Raw genomic sequence first — 20,357 nt, forward strand, 5'->3', positions numbered from 1 at the left:
ATGTGTTTTAAACTCATTCTTACTGCTAACTGTTATATGCGTCTCTAGGGCTCGAAATGACTGTTTCTATATTCTCCAAAGAAAAGGTTTCTGAAATGCTGCAAACACACATCATTTTAACTCTGGAAGTTGAATGCACACATTGACAACCATTCTGCTAGATAGCTCCATTTTCGTTTTACAGCAATGTACTTCTTTTTACATCCTGTACTGCCATCCACTCAGGAATGTCCAAACGAAGCTTTTGGAAGAAACGTGTTTCTCCCTCGCTGAATCAAAACATAGATGCTGGTTCCTAAAAGGAACCAACGCTCATCTGATCAGTTTGTACGAAGCGGGTCTTCTGTGTTTTAAACGCATTCTTACTGCTAACTCTTATATGCGTCTCTAGGGCTGGAAATGATTGTTTCTACATTCTCCAAAGAAAGGGTTTGTGAAATGCTGCAAACACACATCAGTTTAGCTCTGGAAGTTGAATGCACACATTGACAACCATTCTGCTAGATAGCTCCGTTTTTCTTTTACAGCAAGGTTCTTCTCTTTACAGCCTGTACTCCCAAGCACTCTGGAATGCCCAAACGCAGCTTTTAGAAGAAACGTGTTTCTACCTCGCTGAATGTAAACATAGATGCAACTTCCTAAAAGGAACCAACGCTCAGCAGATCAGTTTGTACGAAGCGGGTCTTCTGTGTTTTAAACGCATTCTTACTGCTAACTCTTATATGCGTCTCTAGGGCTGGAAATGATTGTTTCTACATTCTCCAAAGAAAGGGTTTCTGAAATGGAGCAAACACACAGCGGTTTAGCTCTGGAAGTTGAATGAAAACGTTGACAACCATTCTGCTAGATAGCTCCGTTTTTGTTTTACTTCAAGGAACTTCTCTTTACAGTCTGTACTCCCAGGCACTCTGGAATGTCCAAAAGAATCTTTTAGAAGGAAAGTGTTTCTACCTCGCTGAATATAAACATAGATGCAACTTCCTAAAAGGAACCAACACACAGCAGATCAGTTTGTACGATGCGGGTCTTCTGTGTTTGAAACGCATTCTTACTGCTAACTGTTATATGCGTCTCTAGGGCTGGAAATGACTGTTTCTACATTCTCCAAAGAAAGGGTTTCTGAACTGCTGCAAACACACAGCAGTTTAGCTCTGGAAGTCGAATGCACACATTAACAACCATTCTGCTAGATAGCTCCGTTTTTGTTTTACAGTAAGGAACTTCTCTTTACAGCCTGTACTCCCAAGCACTCTGGAATGTCCAAACGCAGCTTTTAGAAGAAACGTGTTTCTACCTCTCTGAATGTAAACATATATGCAACTTCCTAAAAGGAACCAACACACAGCAGATCAGTTTGTACGAAGCGGGTTTTCTGTGTTTTAAACGCATTCTTACTGCTAACTCTTATATGCGTCTCTAGGGCTGGAAATGACTGTTTCTACATTCTCCAAAAAACGGGTTTCTGAAATGCTGCAAAAACACATCAGTTTAACTCTGGAAGTTGAATGCACACATTGACAACCATTCTGCTAGATAGCTCTATTTTCGTTTTACAGCAATGTACTTCCTTTTACAGCCTGTACTGCCATCCACTCAGGAATGTCCAAACGAAGCTTTTAGAAGAAACGTGTTTCTCCCTCTCTGAATCTAAACGTAGATGCAACTTCCAAAAACAAACCAACACACAGCAGATCAGTTAGTACGAAGTGGGTCTTCTTTTTTTTAAATGCGTTCTTACTGCTAACTCTTATATGCGTCTCTAGGGCTGGAAATGACTGTTTCTACATTCTCCAAAGAAAGGGTTTCTGAACTGCTGCAAACACACATCAGTTTAGCTCTGGAAGTTGAATGCACACACTGACCACGATTCTGCTAGATTGCTCCGTTTTTGTTTTACAGCAAGGTACTTCTCTTTACAGCCTGTACTCCCAAGCATTCTGGAATGTCCAAACGCAGCTTTTAGAAGAAACGTGTTTCTACATCGCTGAATGTAAACATAGATGCAACTTCCTAAAAGGAACTAACACACAGCAGATCAGTGTGTACGAAGCGGGTCTTCTGTGTTTTAAACGCATTCTTACTGCTAACTCTTACATGCGTCTCTAGGGCTGGAAATAACTGTTTCTACATTCTCCAAAGAAAGGGTTTCTGAAATGCTGCAAAAACACATCACTTTAACTCTGGAAGTTGAATGCACACATTGACAACCATTCTGCTAGATAGCTCCATTTTCGTTTTACAGCAATGTACTTCTTTTTACAGCCTGTACTGCCATCCACTCTGGAATGTCCCAACGAAGCTTTTAGAAGAAACGTGTTTCTCCCTCTCTGAATCTAAACTTAGATGTAACTTCTTAAAACAAACCAACTCACAGCAGATCAGTTAGTACGAAGTGGGTCTTCTTTGTTTTAAAAGCATTCTTATTGCTAACTCTTATATGCGTCTCTATGGCTGGAAATGACTGTTTCTACATTCTCCAAACAAAGGGTTTCTGAACTGCTGCAAACACACATCGGTTTAACTCTGGAAGTTGAATGCACACACTGACCACCATTCTGCTAGATAGCTCTGTTTTTGTTTTACAGCAAGTTACTTCTCTTTACAGCCTGTACTCCCAAGCACTCTGGAATGTCCAAACGCAGCTTTTAGAAGAAACGTGTTTCTGCCTCGCTGAATCTAAACATAGATGCAACTTCCTAAAAGGAACCAACACACAGCAGATCAATTTGTACAAAGCGGGTCTTCTGTGTTTTAAACGCATTCTTACTGCTAACTCTTATATGCGTCTCTAGGGCTGAAAATGACTGTTTCTACATTCTCCAAAAAAAGGGTTTCTGAAATGCTGCAAACACAGAGTAGTTTAGCTCTGGAAGTCGAATGCACACATTGACAACCATTCTGCTAGATAGCTCCGTTTTTGTTTTACAGCAAGGTTCTTCTCTTTACAGCCTGTACTCCCAAGCACTCTGGAATGCCCAAACGCAGTTTTAGAAAAAACGTGTTTCTACCTCGCTGAATGTAAACATAGATTCAACTTTCTAAAAGGAACCAACGCACAGCAGATCAGTTTGTACGAAGCGGGTCTTCTGTGTTTTAAACGCATTCTTACTTCTAACTCTTATATGCGTCTCTAGGGCTGGAAATGACTGTTTCTACATTCTCCAAAGAAAATGTTTCTGAAATGCTGCAAACACACAGCAGTTTAGCTCTGGAAGTTGAAGGAACACATTGACAAACATTCTGCTAGATAGCTCAGTTTTTGTTTTACAGCAAGGAACTTCTCTTTACAGCCTGTACTGCCATCCACTCTGGAATGTCCAAACGCAGCGTTTAGAAGAAAAGTGTTTCTGCCTCGCTGAATCTAAACATAGATGCAACTTCCTAAAAGGAACCAACACAGAGCCGATCAGTTTGTACGAAGAGGGTCTTCTGTGTTTTAAACGCATTCTTACTGCTAACTCTTATATGCGTCTCTAGGGCTGGAAATGACTGTTTCTATATTCTCCAAAGAAAAGGTTTCTGAAATGCTGCAAACACACATCAGTTTAACTCTGGAAGTTGAATGCACACATTGACAACCATTCTGCTAGATAGCTGCATTTTCGTTTTACAGCAATGTAATTCTTTTTACAGCCTGTACTGCCATCCACTCAGGAATGTCCAAACGAAGCTTTTAGAAGAAACGTGTTTCTCCCTCGCTGAATCTAAACGTAGATGCAACTTCCTAAAAGGAACCAACACACAGCAGATCAGTTTGTACGAAGCGGGTCTTCTGTGTTTTAAACGCATTCTTACTGCTAACTCTTATATGCGTCTCTAGGGCTGGAAATGACTGTTTCTATATTCTCCAAAGAAAAGGTTTCTGAAATGCTGCAAACACACATCAGTTTAGCTCTGGAAGTTGAATGCACACATTGACCACCCTTCTGCTAGATAGCTCCGTTTTTGTTTTACAGCAAGGTACTTCTCTTTACAGCCTGTATTCCCAAGCACTCTAGAATGACGAAACGCAGCTTTTAGAAGAAACGTGTTTCTACCTCGCTAAATGTAAACATAGATGCAACTTCCTAAAAGGAACCAACACACAGCAGATCAGTTTGTACGAAGCGGGTCTTCTGTGTTTTAAACGCATTCTTACTGCTAACTCTTATATGCGTCTCTAGGGCTGAAAATGACTGTTTCTACATTCTCCAAAGAAAGGGTTTCTGAACTGCTGCAAACACACAGCAGTTTAGCTCTGAAAGTCGAATGCACACATTGACAACCATTCTGCTAGATAGCTCCGTTTTTGTTTTACAGTAAGGAACTTCTCTTTACAGCCTGTACTCCCAAGCACTCTTGAATGTCCAAACGCAGGTTTTAGAAGAAACGTGTTTCTTCCTCTCCAAATGTAAACATAGATGCATCTTCCTAAAAGGAACCAACACACAGCAGATCAGTTTGTACAAAGCGGGTCTTCTCTGTTTTAAACGCATTCTTACTGCTAACTGTCATATGCGTCTCTAGGGCTGGAAATGACTGTTTCTATATTCTCCAAAGAAAAGGTTTCTGAAATGCTGCAAACACACATCAGTTTAACTCTGGAAGTTGAATGCACACATTGACAACCATTCTACTAGATAGCTCCATTTTCGTTTCACAGCAATGTACTTCTTTTTACACCCCGTATTGCCATCCACTCAGGAATGTCCAAACGAAGCTTTTAGAAGAAACGTGTTTCTCCCTCGCTGAATGTAAACGTAGACGCAACTTCCTAAAAGGAACCAACACACAGCAGATCAGTTTGTATGAAGCGGGTCTTCTGTGTTTTAAACGCATTCTTACTGCTCACTCTTATATGCGTCTCTAGGGCTAGATATGACTTTTTCTACATTCTCCAAAGAAAGGTTTTCTGAACTGCTGCAAACACACAGCAGTTTACCTCTGGAAGTTGAATGCACACATTGATAACCATTCTGCTATATAGCTCCGTTTTTGTTTTACAGCAAGGTACTTCTCTTTACAGCCTGTAATCCCAAGCATTCTGTAATGTCCAAACGCAGCTTTTAGAAGAAACGTGTTTCTACCTCGCTGAATGTAAACATAGATGCAACTTCCTAAAAGGAACTAACACACAGCAGATCAGTTTGTACGAAGCGGGTCTTCTGTGTTTGAAACGCATTCTTACTGCTTAATCTTATATGCGTCTCTAGGGCTGGAAATGACTGTTTCTACATTCTCCAAAGAAAGGGTTTCTGAACTGCTGCAAACACACATCGGTTTACCTCTGGAAGGTGAAAGCACAGACTGACCACCATTCTGCTAGATAGCTCCGTTTTTGTTTTACAGCAAGGTACTTCTCCTTACAGCCTGTACTCCCAAGCACTCTGGAATGTCCAAACGCAGCTTTTAGAAGAAACGTGTTTCTACCTCGCTGAATGTAAACATAGATGCAACTTCCTAAAATTAACCAACACACAGCAGATCAGATTGTACGAAGCGGGTCTTCTGTGTTTTAAACGCATTCATACTGCTAACTCTTATATGCGTCTCTAGGGCTGAAAATGACTGTTTCTACATTCTCCAAAGAAAGGGTTTCTGAACTGCTGCAAACAGACAGCAGTTTAGCTCTGGAAGTCGAATGCACACATTGACAACCATTCTGCTAGATAGCTCCGTTTTTGTTTTACAGTAAGGAACTTCTCTTTACAGCCTGTACTCCCAAGCACTCTGGAATATCCAAACGCAGGTTTTAGAAGAAACGTGTTTCTACCTCTCCGAATGTAAACATAGATGCAACTTCCTAAAAGGAACCAACACACAGCAGACCAGTTTGTACGAAGCGGGTCTTATGTGTTTTAAACTCATTCTTACTGCTAACTGTTATATGCGTCTCTAGGGCTCGAAATGACTGTTTCTATATTCTCCAAAGAAAAGGTTTCTGAAATGCTGCAAACACACATCATTTTAACTCTGGAAGTTGAATGCACACATTGACAACCATTCTGCTAGATAGCTCCATTTTCGTTTTACAGCAATGTACTTCTTTTTACATCCTGTACTGCCATCCACTCAGGAATGTCCAAACGAAGCTTTTGGAAGAAACGTGTTTCTCCCTCGCTGAATCAAAACATAGATGCTGGTTCCTAAAAGGAACCAACGCTCATCTGATCAGTTTGTACGAAGCGGGTCTTCTGTGTTTTAAACGCATTCTTACTGCTAACTCTTATATGCGTCTCTAGGGCTGGAAATGATTGTTTCTACATTCTCCAAAGAAAGGGTTTGTGAAATGCTGCAAACACACATCAGTTTAGCTCTGGAAGTTGAATGCACACATTGACAACCATTCTGCTAGATAGCTCCGTTTTTCTTTTACAGCAAGGTTCTTCTCTTTACAGCCTGTACTCCCAAGCACTCTGGAATGCCCAAACGCAGCTTTTAGAAGAAACGTGTTTCTACCTCGCTGAATGTAAACATAGATGCAACTTCCTAAAAGGAACCAACGCTCAGCAGATCAGTTTGTACGAAGCGGGTCTTCTGTGTTTTAAACGCATTCTTACTGCTAACTCTTATATGCGTCTCTAGGGCTGGAAATGATTGTTTCTACATTCTCCAAAGAAAGGGTTTCTGAAATGGAGCAAACACACAGCGGTTTAGCTCTGGAAGTTGAATGAAAACGTTGACAACCATTCTGCTAGATAGCTCCGTTTTTGTTTTACTTCAAGGAACTTCTCTTTACAGTCTGTACTCCCAGGCACTCTGGAATGTCCAAAAGAAGCTTTTAGAAGGAAAGTGTTTCTACCTCGCTGAATATAAACATAGATGCAACTTCCTAAAAGGAACCAACACACAGCAGATCAGTTTGTACGATGCGGGTCTTCTGTGTTTGAAACGCATTCTTACTGCTAACTGTTATATGCGTCTCTAGGGCTGGAAATGACTGTTTCTACATTCTCCAAAGAAAGGGTTTCTGAACTGCTGCAAACACACAGCAGTTTAGCTCTGGAAGTCGAATGCACACATTAACAACCATTCTGCTAGATAGCTCCGTTTTTGTTTTACAGTAAGGAACTTCTCTTTACAGCCTGTACTCCCAAGCACTCTGGAATGTCCAAACGCAGCTTTTAGAAGAAACGTGTTTCTACCTCTCTGAATGTAAACATATATGCAACTTCCTAAAAGGAACCAACACACAGCAGATCAGTTTGTACGAAGCGGGTTTTCTGTGTTTTAAACGCATTCTTACTGCTAACTCTTATATGCGTCTCTAGGGCTGGAAATGACTGTTTCTACATTCTCCAAAAAACGGGTTTCTGAAATGCTGCAAAAACACATCAGTTTAACTCTGGAAGTTGAATGCACACATTGACAACCATTCTGCTAGATAGCTCTATTTTCGTTTTACAGCAATGTACTTCCTTTTACAGCCTGTACTGCCATCCACTCAGGAATGTCCAAACGAAGCTTTTAGAAGAAACGTGTTTCTCCCTCTCTGAATCTAAACGTAGATGCAACTTCCAAAAACAAACCAACACACAGCAGATCAGTTAGTACGAAGTGGGTCTTCTTTTTTTTAAATGCGTTCTTACTGCTAACTCTTATATGCGTCTCTAGGGCTGGAAATGACTGTTTCTACATTCTCCAAAGAAAGGGTTTCTGAACTGCTGCAAACACACATCAGTTTAGCTCTGGAAGTTGAATGCACACACTGACCACGATTCTGCTAGATTGCTCCGTTTTTGTTTTACAGCAAGGTACTTCTCTTTACAGCCTGTACTCCCAAGCATTCTGGAATGTCCAAACGCAGCTTTTAGAAGAAACGTGTTTCTACATCGCTGAATGTAAACATAGATGCAACTTCCTAAAAGGAACTAACACACAGCAGATCAGTGTGTACGAAGCGGGTCTTCTGTGTTTTAAACGCATTCTTACTGCTAACTCTTACATGCGTCTCTAGGGCTGGAAATAACTGTTTCTACATTCTCCAAAGAAAGGGTTTCTGAAATGCTGCAAAAACACATCACTTTAACTCTGGAAGTTGAATGCACACATTGACAACCATTCTGCTAGATAGCTCCATTTTCGTTTTACAGCAATGTACTTCTTTTTACAGCCTGTACTGCCATCCACTCTGGAATGTCCCAACGAAGCTTTTAGAAGAAACGTGTTTCTCCCTCTCTGAATCTAAACTTAGATGTAACTTCTTAAATCAAACCAACTCACAGCAGATCAGTTAGTACGAAGTGGGTCTTCTTTGTTTTAAAAGCATTCTTATTGCTAACTCTTATATGCGTCTCTATGGCTGGAAAAGACTGTTTCTACATTCTCCAAAGAAAGGGTTTCTGAACTGCTGCAAACACACATCGGTTTAACTCTGGAAGTTGAATGCACACACTGACCACCATTCTGCTAGATAGCTCCGTTTTTGTTTTACAGCAAGTTACTTCTCTTTACAGCCTGTACTCCCAAGCACTCTGGAATGTCCAAACGCAGCTTTTAGAAGAAACGTGTTTCTGCCTCGCTGAATCTAAACATAGATGCAACTTCCTAAAAGGAACCAACACACAGCAGATCAGTTTGTACAAAGCGGGTCTTCTGTGTTTTAAACGCATTCTTACTGCTAACTCTTATATGCGTCTCTAGGGCTGAAAATGACTGTTTCTACATTCTCCAAAAAAAGGGTTTCTGAAATGCTGCAAACACAGAGTAGTTTAGCTCTGGAAGTCGAATGCACACATTGACAACCACTCTGCTAGATAGCTCCTTTTTTGTTTTACAGCAAGGTTCTTCTCTTTACAGCCTGTACTGCCATCCACTCTGGAATGTCCAAACGCAGCTTTTAGAAGAAAAGTGTTTCTCCCTCGCTGAATCTAAACATAGATGCAACTTCCTAAAAGGAACCAACACAGAGCCGATCAGTTTGTACGAAGCGGGTCTTCTGTGTTTTAAACGCATTCTTACTGCTAACTCTTATATGCGTCTCTAGGGCTGGAAATGACTGTTTCTATATTCTCCAAAGAAAACGTTTCTGAAATGCTGCAAACACACATCAGTTTAACTCTGGAAGTTGAATGTACACATTGACAACCATTCTGCTAGATAGCTCCATTTTCGTTTTACAGCAATGTACTTCTTTTTACACCCTGTTCTGCCATCCACTCTGGAATGTCCAAACGAAGCTTTTAGAAGAAACGTGTTTCTCCCTCGCTGAATCTAAACGTAGATGCAAATTCCTAAAAGGAACCAACACGCAGCAGATCGGTTTGTACGAAGCGGGTCTTCTGTGTTTGAAATGCATTCTTACTGCTAAATCTTATCTGCGTCTCTAGGGCTGGAAATGACTGTTTCTACATTCTCCAAAGAAAGGGTTTCTGAACTGCAGCAAACACACATCGGTTTAACTCTGGAAGGTGAATGCACACACTGACCACCATTCTGCTAGATAACTCCGTTTTTGTTTTACATCAAGGTACTTCTCTTTAAAGCCTGTCCTCTCAAGCACTCTGGAATGTCCAAACGCAGCTTTTAGAAGAAACGTGTTTCTACCTCGCTGAATGTAAACATACATGCAACTTCCTAAAAGGAACCAACACACAGCAGATCAGTTTGTACGATGCGGGTCTTCTGTGTTTTAAACGCATTCTTACTGCTAACTCTTATATGCGTCTCTAGGGCTGGAAATGACTGTTTCTATATTCTCCAAAGAAAAGGTTTCTGAAATGCTGCAAACACACATCAGTTTAACTCTGGAAGTTGAATGCACACATTGACAACCATTCTGCTAGATAGCTGCATTTTCGTTTTACAGCAATGTACTTCTTTTTACAGCCTGTACTGCCATCCACTCAGGAATGTCCAAACGAAGCTTTTAGAAGAAACGTGTTTCTCCCTCGCTGAATCTAAACGTAGATGCAACTTCCTAAAAGGAACCAACACACAGCACATCAGTTTGTACGAATCGGGTCTTCTGGGTTTTAAACGCATTCTTACTGCTAACTCTTATATGCGTCTCTAGGGCTAGATATGACTTTTTCTACATTCTCCAAAGAAAGGTTTTCTGAACTGCAGCAAACACACAGCAGTTTACCTCTGGAAGTTGAATGCACACATTGATAACCATTCTGCTAGATAGCTCCGTTTTTGTTTTACAGCAAGGTTCTTCTCTTTACAGCCTGTACTCCCAAGCACTCTGGAATGCCCAAACGCAGTTTTAGAAAAAATGTGTTTCTACCTCGCTGAATGTAAACATAGATTCAACTTCCTAAAAGGAACCAACGCACAGCAGATCAGTTTGTACGAAGCGGGTCTTCTGTGTTTCAATCGCATTCCTACTTCTAACTCTTATATGCGTCTCTAGGGCTGGAAATGACTGTTTCTACATTCTCCAAAGAAAATGTTTCTGAAATGCTGCAAACACACAGCAGTTTAGCTCTGGAAGTTGAAGGAACACATTGACAAACATTCTGCTAGATAGCTCAGTTTTTGTTTTACAGCAAGGAACTTCTCTTTACAGCCTGTACTGCCATCCACTCTGGAATGTCCAAACGCAGCGTTTAGAAGAAAAGTGTTTCTGCCTCGCTGAATCTAAACATAGATGCAACTTCCTAAAAGGAACCAACACAGAGCCGATCAGTTTGTACGAAGAGGGTCTTCTGTGTTTTAAACGCATTCTTACTGCTAACTCTTATATGCGTCTCTAGGGCTGGAAATGACTGTTTCTATATTCTCCAAAGAAAAGGTTTCTGAAATGCTGCAAACACACATCAGTTTAACTCTGGAAGTTGAATGCACACATTGACAACCATTCTGCTAGATAGCTCTATTTTCGTTTTACAGCAATGTACTTCCTTTTACAGCCTGTACTGCCATCCACTCAGGAATGTCCAAACGAAGCTTTTAGAAGAAACGTGTTTCTCCCTCTCTGAATCTAAACGTAGATGCAACTTCCAAAAACAAACCAACACACAGCAGATCAGTTAGTACGAAGTGGGTCTTCTTTTTTTTAAATGCGTTCTTACTGCTAACTCTTATATGCGTCTCTAGGGCTGGAAATGACTGTTTCTACATTCTCCAAAGAAAGGGTTTCTGAACTGCTGCAAACACACATCAGTTTAGCTCTGGAAGTTGAATGCACACATTGACCACCCTTCTGCTAGATAGCTCCGTTTTTGTTTTACAGCAAGGTACTTCTCTTTACAGCCTGTATTCCCAAGCACTCTGGAATGACGAAACGCAGCTTTTAGAAGAAACGTGTTTCTACCTCGCTAAATGTAAACATAGATGCAACTTCCTAAAAGGAACCAACACACAGCAGATCAGTTTGTACGAAGCGGGTCTTCTGTGTTTTAAACGCATTCTTACTGCTAACTCTTATATGCGTCTCTAGGGCTGAAAATGACTGTTTCTACATTCTCCAAAGAAAGGGTTTCTGAACTGCTGCAAACACACAGCAGTTTAGCTCTGAAAGTCGAATGCACACATTGACAACCATTCTGCTAGATAGCTCCATTTTTGTTTTACAGTAAGGAACTTCTCTTTACAGCCTGTACTCCCAAGCACTCTGGAATGTCCATACGCAGGTTTTAGAAGAAACGTGTTTCTTCCTCTCCGAATGTAAACATAGATGCATCTTCCTAAAAGGAACCAACACACAGCAGATCAGTTTGTACGAAGCGGGTCTTCTCTGTTTTAAACGCATTCTTACTGCTAACTGTCATATGCGTCTCTAGGGCTGGAAATGACTGTTTCTATATTCTCCAAAGAAAAGGTTTCTGAAATGCTGCAAACACACATCAGTTTAACTCTGGAAGTTGAATGCACACATTGACAACCATTCTACTAGATAGCTCCATTTTCGTTTCACAGCAATGTACTTCTTTTTACACCCCGTATTGCCATCCACTCAGGAATGTCCAAACGAAGCTTTTAGAAGAAACGTGTTTCTTCCTCGCTGAATCTAAACGTAGACGCAACTTCCTAAAAGGAACCAACACACAGCAGATCAGTTTGTATGAAGCGGGTCTTCTGTTTTTTAAACGCATTCTTACTGCTCACTCTTATATGCGTCTCTAGGGCTAGATATGACTTTTTCTACATTCTCCAAAGAAAGGTTTTCTGAACTGCTGCAAACACACAGCAGTTTACCTCTGGAAGTTGAATGCACACATTGATAACCATTCTGCTATATAGCTCCGTTTTTGTTTTACAGCAAGGTACTTCTCTTTACAGCCTGTAATCCCAAGCATTCTGTAATGTCCAAACGCAGCTTTTAGAAGAAACGTGTTTCTACCTCGCTGAATGTAAACATAGATGCAACTTCCTAAAAGGAACTAACACACAGCAGATCAGTTTGTACGAAGCGGGTCTTCTGTGTTTGAAACGCATTCTTACTGCTTAATCTTATATGCGTCTCTAGGGCTGGAAATGACTGTTTCTACATTCTCCAAAGAAAGGGTTTCTGAACTGCTGCAAACACACATCGGTTTACCTCTGGAAGGTGAATGCACAGACTGACCACCATTCTGCTAGATAGCTCCGTTTTTGTTTTACAGCAAGGTACTTCTCCTTACAGCCTGTACTCCCAAGCACTCTGGAATGTCCAAACGCAGCTTTTAGAAGAAACGTGTTTCTACCTCGCTGAATGTAAACATAGATGCAACTTCCTAAAATTAACCAACACACAGCAGATCAGTTTGTACGAAGCGGGTCTTCTGTGTTTTAAACGCATTCATACTGCTAACTCTTATATGCGTCTCTAGGGCTGAAAATGACTGTTTCTACATTCTCCAAAGAAAGGGTTTCTGAACTGCTGCAAACAGACAGCAGTTTAGCTCTGGAAGTCGAATGCACTCATTGACAACCATTCTGCTAGATAGCTCCGTTTTTGTTTTACAGTAAGGAACTTCTCTTTACAGCCTGTACTCCCAAGCACTCTGGAATGTCCAAACGCAGGTTTTAGAAGAAAAGTGTTTCTACCTCTCCGAATGTAAACATAGATGCAACTTCCTAAAAGGAACCAACACACAGCAGACCAGTTTGTACGAAGCGGGTCTTCTGTGTTTTAAACGCATTCTTACTGCTAACTGTTATATGCGTCTCTAGGGCTCGAAATGACTGTTTCTATATTCTCCAAAGAAAAGGTTTCTGAAATGCTGCAAACACACCTCATTTTAACTCTGGAAGTTGAATGCACACATTGACAACCATTCTGCTAGATAGCTCCATTTTCGTTTTACAGCAATGTACTTCTTTTTACACCCTGTACTGCCATCCACTCAGGAATGTCCAAACGAAGCTTTTAGAAGAAACGTGTTTCTCCCTCGCTGAATCAAAACATAGATGCAACTTCCTAAAAGGAACCAACGCTCAGCAGATCAGTTTGTACGAAGCGGGTCTTCTGTGTTTTAAACGCATTCTTACTGCTAACTCTTATATGCGTCTCTAGGGCTGGAAATGATTGTTTCTACATTCTCCAAAGAAAGGGTTTGTGAAATGCTGCAAACACACATCAGTTTAGCTCTGGAAGTTGAATGCACACATTGACAACCATTCTGCTAGATAGCTCCGTTTTTGTTTTACAGCAAGGTTCTTCTCTTTACAGCCTGTACTCCCAAGCACTCTGGAATGCCCAAACGCAGCTTTTAGAAGAAACGTGTTTCTACCTCGCTGAATGTAAACATAGATGCAACTTCCTAAAAGGAACCAACGCTCAGCAGAACAGTTTGTACGAAGCGGGTCTTCTGTGTTTTAAACGCATTCTTACTGCTAACTCTTATATGCGTCTCTAGGGCTGGAAATGATTGTTTCTACATTCTCCAAAGAAAGGGTTTCTGAAATGGAGCAAACACACAGCGGTTTAGCTCTGGAAGTTGAATGAAAACGTTGACAACCATTCTGCTAGATAGCTCCGTTTTTGTTTTACTTCAAGGAACTTCTCTTTACAGTCTGTACTCCCAGGCACTCTGGAATGTCCAAAAGAAGCTTTTAGAAGGAAAGTGTTTCTACCTCGCTGAATATAAACATAGATGCAACTTCCTAAAAGGAACCAACACACAGCAGATCAGTTTGTACGATGCGGGACTTCTGTGTTTGAAACGCATTCTTACTGCTAACTGTTATATGCGTCTCTAGGGCTGGAAATGACTGTTTCTACATTCTCCAAAGAAAGGGTTTCTGAACTGCTGCAAACACACAGCAGTTTAGCTCTGGAAGTCGAATGCACACATTAACAACCATTCTGCTAGATAGCTCCGTTTTTGTTTTAGAGTAAGGAACTTCTCTTTACAGCCTGTACTCCCAAGCACTCTGGAATGTCCAAACGCAGCTTTTAGAAGAAACGTGTTTCTACCTCTCTGAATGTAAACATATATGCAACTTCCTAAAAGGAACCAACACACAGCAGATCAGTTTGTACGAAGCGGGTTTTCTGTGTTTTAAACGCATTCTTACTGCTAACTCTTATATGCGTCTCTAGGGCTGGAAATGACTGTTTCTACATTCTCCAAAAAACGGGTTTCTGAAATGCTGCAAAAACACATCAGTTTAACTCTGGAAGTTGAATGCACACATTGACAACCATTCTGCTAGATAGCTCTATTTTCGTTTTACAGCAATGTACTTCCTTTTACAGCCTGTACTGCCATCCACTCAGGAATGTCCAAACGAAGCTTTTAGAAGAAACGTGTTTCTCCCTCTCTGAATCTAAACGTAGATGCAACTTCCAAAAACAAACCAACACACAGCAGATCAGTTAGTACGAAGTGGGTCTTCTTTTTTTTAAATGCGTTCTTACTGCTAACTCTTATATGCGTCTCTAGGGCTGGAAATGACTGTTTCTACATTCTCCAAAGAAAGGGTTTCTGAACTGCTGCAAACACACATCAGTTTAGCTCTGGAAGTTGAATGCACACACTGACCACGATTCTGCTAGATTGCTCCGTTTTTGTTTTACAGCAAGGTACTTCTCTTTACAGCCTGTACTCCCAAGCATTCTGGAATGTCCAAACGCAGCTTTTAGAAGAAACGTGTTTCTACCTCGCTGAATGTAAACATAGATGCAACTTCCTAAAAGGAACTAACACACAGCAGATCAGTGTGTACGAAGCGGGTCTTCTGTGTTTTAAACGCATTCTTACTGCTAACTCTTACATGCGTCTCTAGGGCTGGAAATAACTGTTTCTACATTCTCCAAAGAAAGGGTTTCTGAAATGCTGCAAAAACACATCACTTTAACTCTGGAAGTTGAATGCACACATTGACAACCATTCTGCTAGATAGCTCCATTTTCGTTTTACAGCAATGTAGTTCTTTTTACAGCCTGTACTGCCATCCACTCTGGAATGTCCCAACGAAGCTTTTAGAAGAAACGTGTTTCTCCCTCTCTGAATCTAAACTTAGATGTAACTTCTTAAAACAAACCAACTCACAGCAGATCAGTTAGTACGAAGTGGGTCTTCTTTGTTTTAAAAGCATTCTTATTGCTAACTCTTATATGCGTCTCTATGGCTGGAAATGACTGTTTCTACATTCTCCAAAGAAAGGGTTTCTGAACTGCTGCAAACACACATCGGTTTAACTCTGGAAGTTGAATGCACACACTGACAACCATTCTGCTAGATAGCTCCGTTTTTGTTTTACAGCAAGGTACTTCTCTTTCCAGCCTGTACTCCCAAGCACTCTGGAATGACGAAACGCAGCTTTTAGAAGAAACGTGTTTCTACCTCGCTAAATGTAAACATAGATGCAACTTCCTAAAAGGAACCAACACACAGCAGATCAGTTTGTACGAAGCGGGTCTTCTGTGTTTTAAACGCATTCTTACTGCTAACTCTTATATGCGTCTCTAGGGCTGGAAATGATTGTTTCTACATTCTCCAAAGAAAGGGTTTCTGAAATGGAGCAAACACACAGCGGTTTAGCTCTGGACGTTGAATGAAAACGTTGACAACCATTCTGCTAGATAGCTCCGTTTTTGTTTTTCTTCAAGGAACTTCTCTTTACAGTCTGTACTCCCAGGCACTCTGGAATGTCCAAAAGAAGCTTTTAGAAGGAAAGTGTTTCTACCTCGCTGAATATAAACATAGATGCAACTTCCTAAAAGGAACCAACACACAGCAGATCAGTTTGTACGATGCGGGACTTCTGTGTTTGAAACGCATTCTTACTGCTAACTGTTATATGCGTCTCTAGGGCTGGAAATGACTGTTTCTACATTCTCCAAAGAAAGGGTTTCTGAACTGCTGCAAACACACAGCAGTTTAGCTCTGGAAGTCGAATGCACACATTAACAACCATTCTGCTAGATAGCTCCGTTTTTGTTTTACAGTAAGGAACTTCTCTTTACAGCCTGTACTGCCAACCACTCTGGAATGTCCAAACGCAGCTTTTAGAAGATACGTGTTTCTACCTCGCTGAATGTAAACATAGATGCAACTTCCTAAAATTAACCAACACACAGCAGATCAGTTTGTACGAAGCGGGTCTTCTGTGTTTTAAACGCATTCTTACTGCTAACTCTTATATGCGTCTCTAGGGCTGGAAATGACTGTTTCTACATTCTCCAAAAAACGGGTTTCTGAAATGCTGCAAAAACACATCAGTTTAACTCTGGAAGTTGAATGCACACATTGACAACCATTCTGCTAGATAGCTCTATTTTCGTTTTACAGCAATGTACTTCCTTTTACAGCCTGTACTGCCATCCACTCAGGAATGTCCAAACGAAGCTTTTAGAAGAAACGTGTTTCTCCCTCTCTGAATCTAAACGTAGATGCAACTTCCAAAAACAAACCAACACACAGCAGATCAGTTAGTACGAAGTGGGTCTTCTTTTTTTTAAATGCGTTCTTACTGCTAACTCTTATATGCGTCTCTAGGGCTGGAAATGACTGTTTCTACATTCTCCAAAGAAAGGGTTTCTGAACTGCTGCAAACACACATCAGTTTAGCTCTGGAAGTTGAATGCACACATTGACCACCCTTCTGCTAGATAGCTCCGTTTTTGTTTTACAGCAAGGTACTTCTCTTTACAGCCTGTATTCCCAAGCACTCTGGAATGACGAAACGCAGCTTTTAGAAGAAACGTGTTTCTACCTCGCTAAATGTAAACATAGATGCAACTTCCTAAAAGGAACCAACACACAGCAGATCAGTTTGTACGAAGCGGGTCTTCTGTGTTTTAAACGCATTCTTACTGCTAACTCTTATATGCGTCTCTAGGGCTGAAAATGACTGTTTCTACATTCTCCAAAGAAAGGGTTTCTGAACTGCTGCAAACACACAGCAGTTTAGCTCTGAAAGTCGAATGCACACATTGACAACCATTCTGCTAGATAGCTCCGTTTTTGTTTTACAGTAAGGAACTTCTCTTTACAGCCTGTACTCCCAAGCACTCTGGAATGTCCAAACGCAGGTTTTAGAAGAAACGTGTTTCTTCCTCTCCGAATGTAAACATAGATGCATCTTCCTAAAAGGAACCAACACACAGCAGATCAGTTTGTACGAAGCGGGTCTTCTCTGTTTTAAACGCATTCTTACTGCTAACTGTCATATGCGTCTCTAGGGCTGGAAATGACTGTTTCTATATTCTCCAAAGAAAAGGTTTCTGAAATGCTGCAAACACACATCAGTTTAACTCTGGAAGTTGAATGCACACATTGACAACCATTCTACTAGATAGCTCCATTTTCGTTTCACAGCAATGTACTTCTTTTTACACCCCGTATTGCCATCCACTCAGGAATGTCCAAACGAAGCTTTTAGAAGAAACGTGTTTCTTCCTCGCTGAATCTAAACGTAGACGCAACTTCCTAAAAGGAACCAACACACAGCAGATCAGTTTGTATGAAGCGGGTCTTCTGTGTTTTAAACGCATTCTTACTGCTCACTCTTATATGCGTCTCTAGGGCTAGATATGACTTTTTCTACATTCTCCAAAGAAAGGTTTTCTGAACTGCTGCAAACACACAGCAGTTTACCTCTGGAAGTTGAATGCACACATTGATAACCATTCTGCTATATAGCTCCGTTTTTGTTTTACAGCAAGGTACTTCTCTTTACAGCCTGTAATCCCAAGCATTCTGTAATGTCCAAACGCAGCTTTTAGAAGAAACGTGTTTCTACCTCGCTGAATGTAAACATAGATGCAACTTCCTAAAAGGAACTAACACACAGCAGATCAGTTTGTACGAAGCGGGTCTTCTGTGTTTGAAACGCATTCTTACTGCTTAATCTTATATGCGTCTCTAGGGCTGGAAATGACTGTTTCTACATTCTCCAAAGAAAGGGTTTCTGAACTGCTGCAAACACACATCAGTTTAGCTCTGGAAGTTGAATGCACACACTGACCACGATTCTGCTAGATTGCTCCGTTTTTGTTTTACAGCAAGGTACTTCTCTTTACAGCCTGTACTCCCAAGCATTCTGGAATGTCCAAACGCAGCTTTTAGAAGAAACGTGTTTCTACCTCGCTGAATGTAAACATAGATGCAACTTCCTAAAAGGAACTAACACACAGCAGATCAGTGTGTACGAAGCGGGTCTTCTGTGTTTTAAACGCATTCTTACTGCTAACTCTTACATGCGTCTCTAGGGCTGGAAATAACTGTTTCTACATTCTCCAAAGAAAGGGTTTCTGAAATGCTGCAAAAACACATCACTTTAACTCTGGAAGTTGAATGCACACATTGACAACCATTCTGCTAGATAGCTCCATTTTCGTTTTACAGCAATGTACTTCTTTTTACAGCCTGTACTGCCATCCACTCTGGAATGTCCCAACGAAGCTTTTAGAAGAAACGTGTTTCTCCCTCTCTGAATCTAAACTTAGATGTAACTTCTTAAAACAAACCAACTCACAGCAGATCAGTTAGTACGAAGTGGGTCTTCTTTGTTTTAAAAGCATTCTTATTGCTAACTCTTATATGCGTCTCTATGGCTGGAAATGACTGTTTCTACATTCTCCAAAGAAAGGGTTTCTGAACTGCTGCAAACACACATCGGTTTAACTCTGGAAGTTGAATGCACACACTGACCACCATTCTGCTAGATAGCTCCGTTTTTGTTTTACAGCAAGTTACTTCTCTTTACAGCCTGTACTCCCAAGCACTCTGGAATGTCCAAACGCAGCTTTTAGAAGAAACGTGTTTCTGCCTCGCTGAATCTAAACATAGATGCAACTTCCTAAAAGGAACCAACACACAGCAGATCAGTTTGTACAAAGCGGGTCTTCTGTGTTTTAAACGCATTCTTACTGCTAACTCTTATATGCGTCTCTAGGGCTGAAAATGACTGTTTCTACATTCTCCAAAAAAAGGGTTTCTGAAATGCTGCAAACACAGAGTAGTTTAGCTCTGGAAGTCGAATGCACACATTGACAACCACTCTGCTAGATAGCTCCTTTTTTGTTTTACAGCAAGGTTCTTCTCTTTACAGCCTGTACTGCCATCCACTCTGGAATGTCCAAACGCAGCTTTTAGAAGAAAAGTGTTTCTCCCTCGCTGAATCTAAACATAGATGCAACTTCCTAAAAGGAACCAACACAGAGCCGATCAGTTTGTACGAAGCGGGTCTTCTGTGTTTTAAACGCATTCTTACTGCTAACTCTTATATGCGTCTCTAGGGCTGGAAATGACTGTTTCTATATTCTCCAAAGAAAACGTTTCTGAAATGCTGCAAACACACATCAGTTTAACTCTGGAAGTTGAATGTACACATTGACAACCATTCTGCTAGATAGCTCCATTTTCGTTTTACAGCAATGTACTTCTTTTTACACCCTGTTCTGCCATCCACTCTGGAATGTCCAAACGAAGCTTTTAGAAGAAACGTGTTTCTCCCTCGCTGAATCTAAACGTAGATGCAAATTCCTAAAAGGAACCAACACGCAGCAGATCGGTTTGTACGAAGCGGGTCTTCTGTGTTTGAAATGCATTCTTACTGCTTAATCTTATCTGCGTCTCTAGGGCTGGAAATGACTGTTTCTACATTCTCCAAAGAAAGGGTTTCTGAACTGCAGCAAACACACATCGGTTTAACTCTGGAAGGTGAATGCACACACTGACCACCATTCTGCTAGATAACTCCGTTTTTGTTTTACATCAAGGTACTTCTCTTTACAGCCTGTCCTCTCAAGCACTCTGGAATGTCCAAACGCAGCTTTTAGAAGAAACGTGTTTCTACCTCGCTGAATGTAAACATAGATGCAACTTCCTAAAAGGAACCAACACACAGCAGATCAGTTGGTACGAAGCGGGTCTTCTGTGTTTTAAACGCATTCTTACTGCTAACTCTTATATGCGTCTCTAGGGCTGGAAATGACTGTTTCTATATTCTCCAAAGAAAAGGTTTCTGAAATGCTGCAAACACACATCAGTTTAACT

This window comes from Saimiri boliviensis, chromosome 8 (assembly GCF_048565385.1).
Source record: "Saimiri boliviensis isolate mSaiBol1 chromosome 8, mSaiBol1.pri, whole genome shotgun sequence".
Classification (NCBI taxonomy): domain Eukaryota; kingdom Metazoa; phylum Chordata; class Mammalia; order Primates; family Cebidae; genus Saimiri; species Saimiri boliviensis.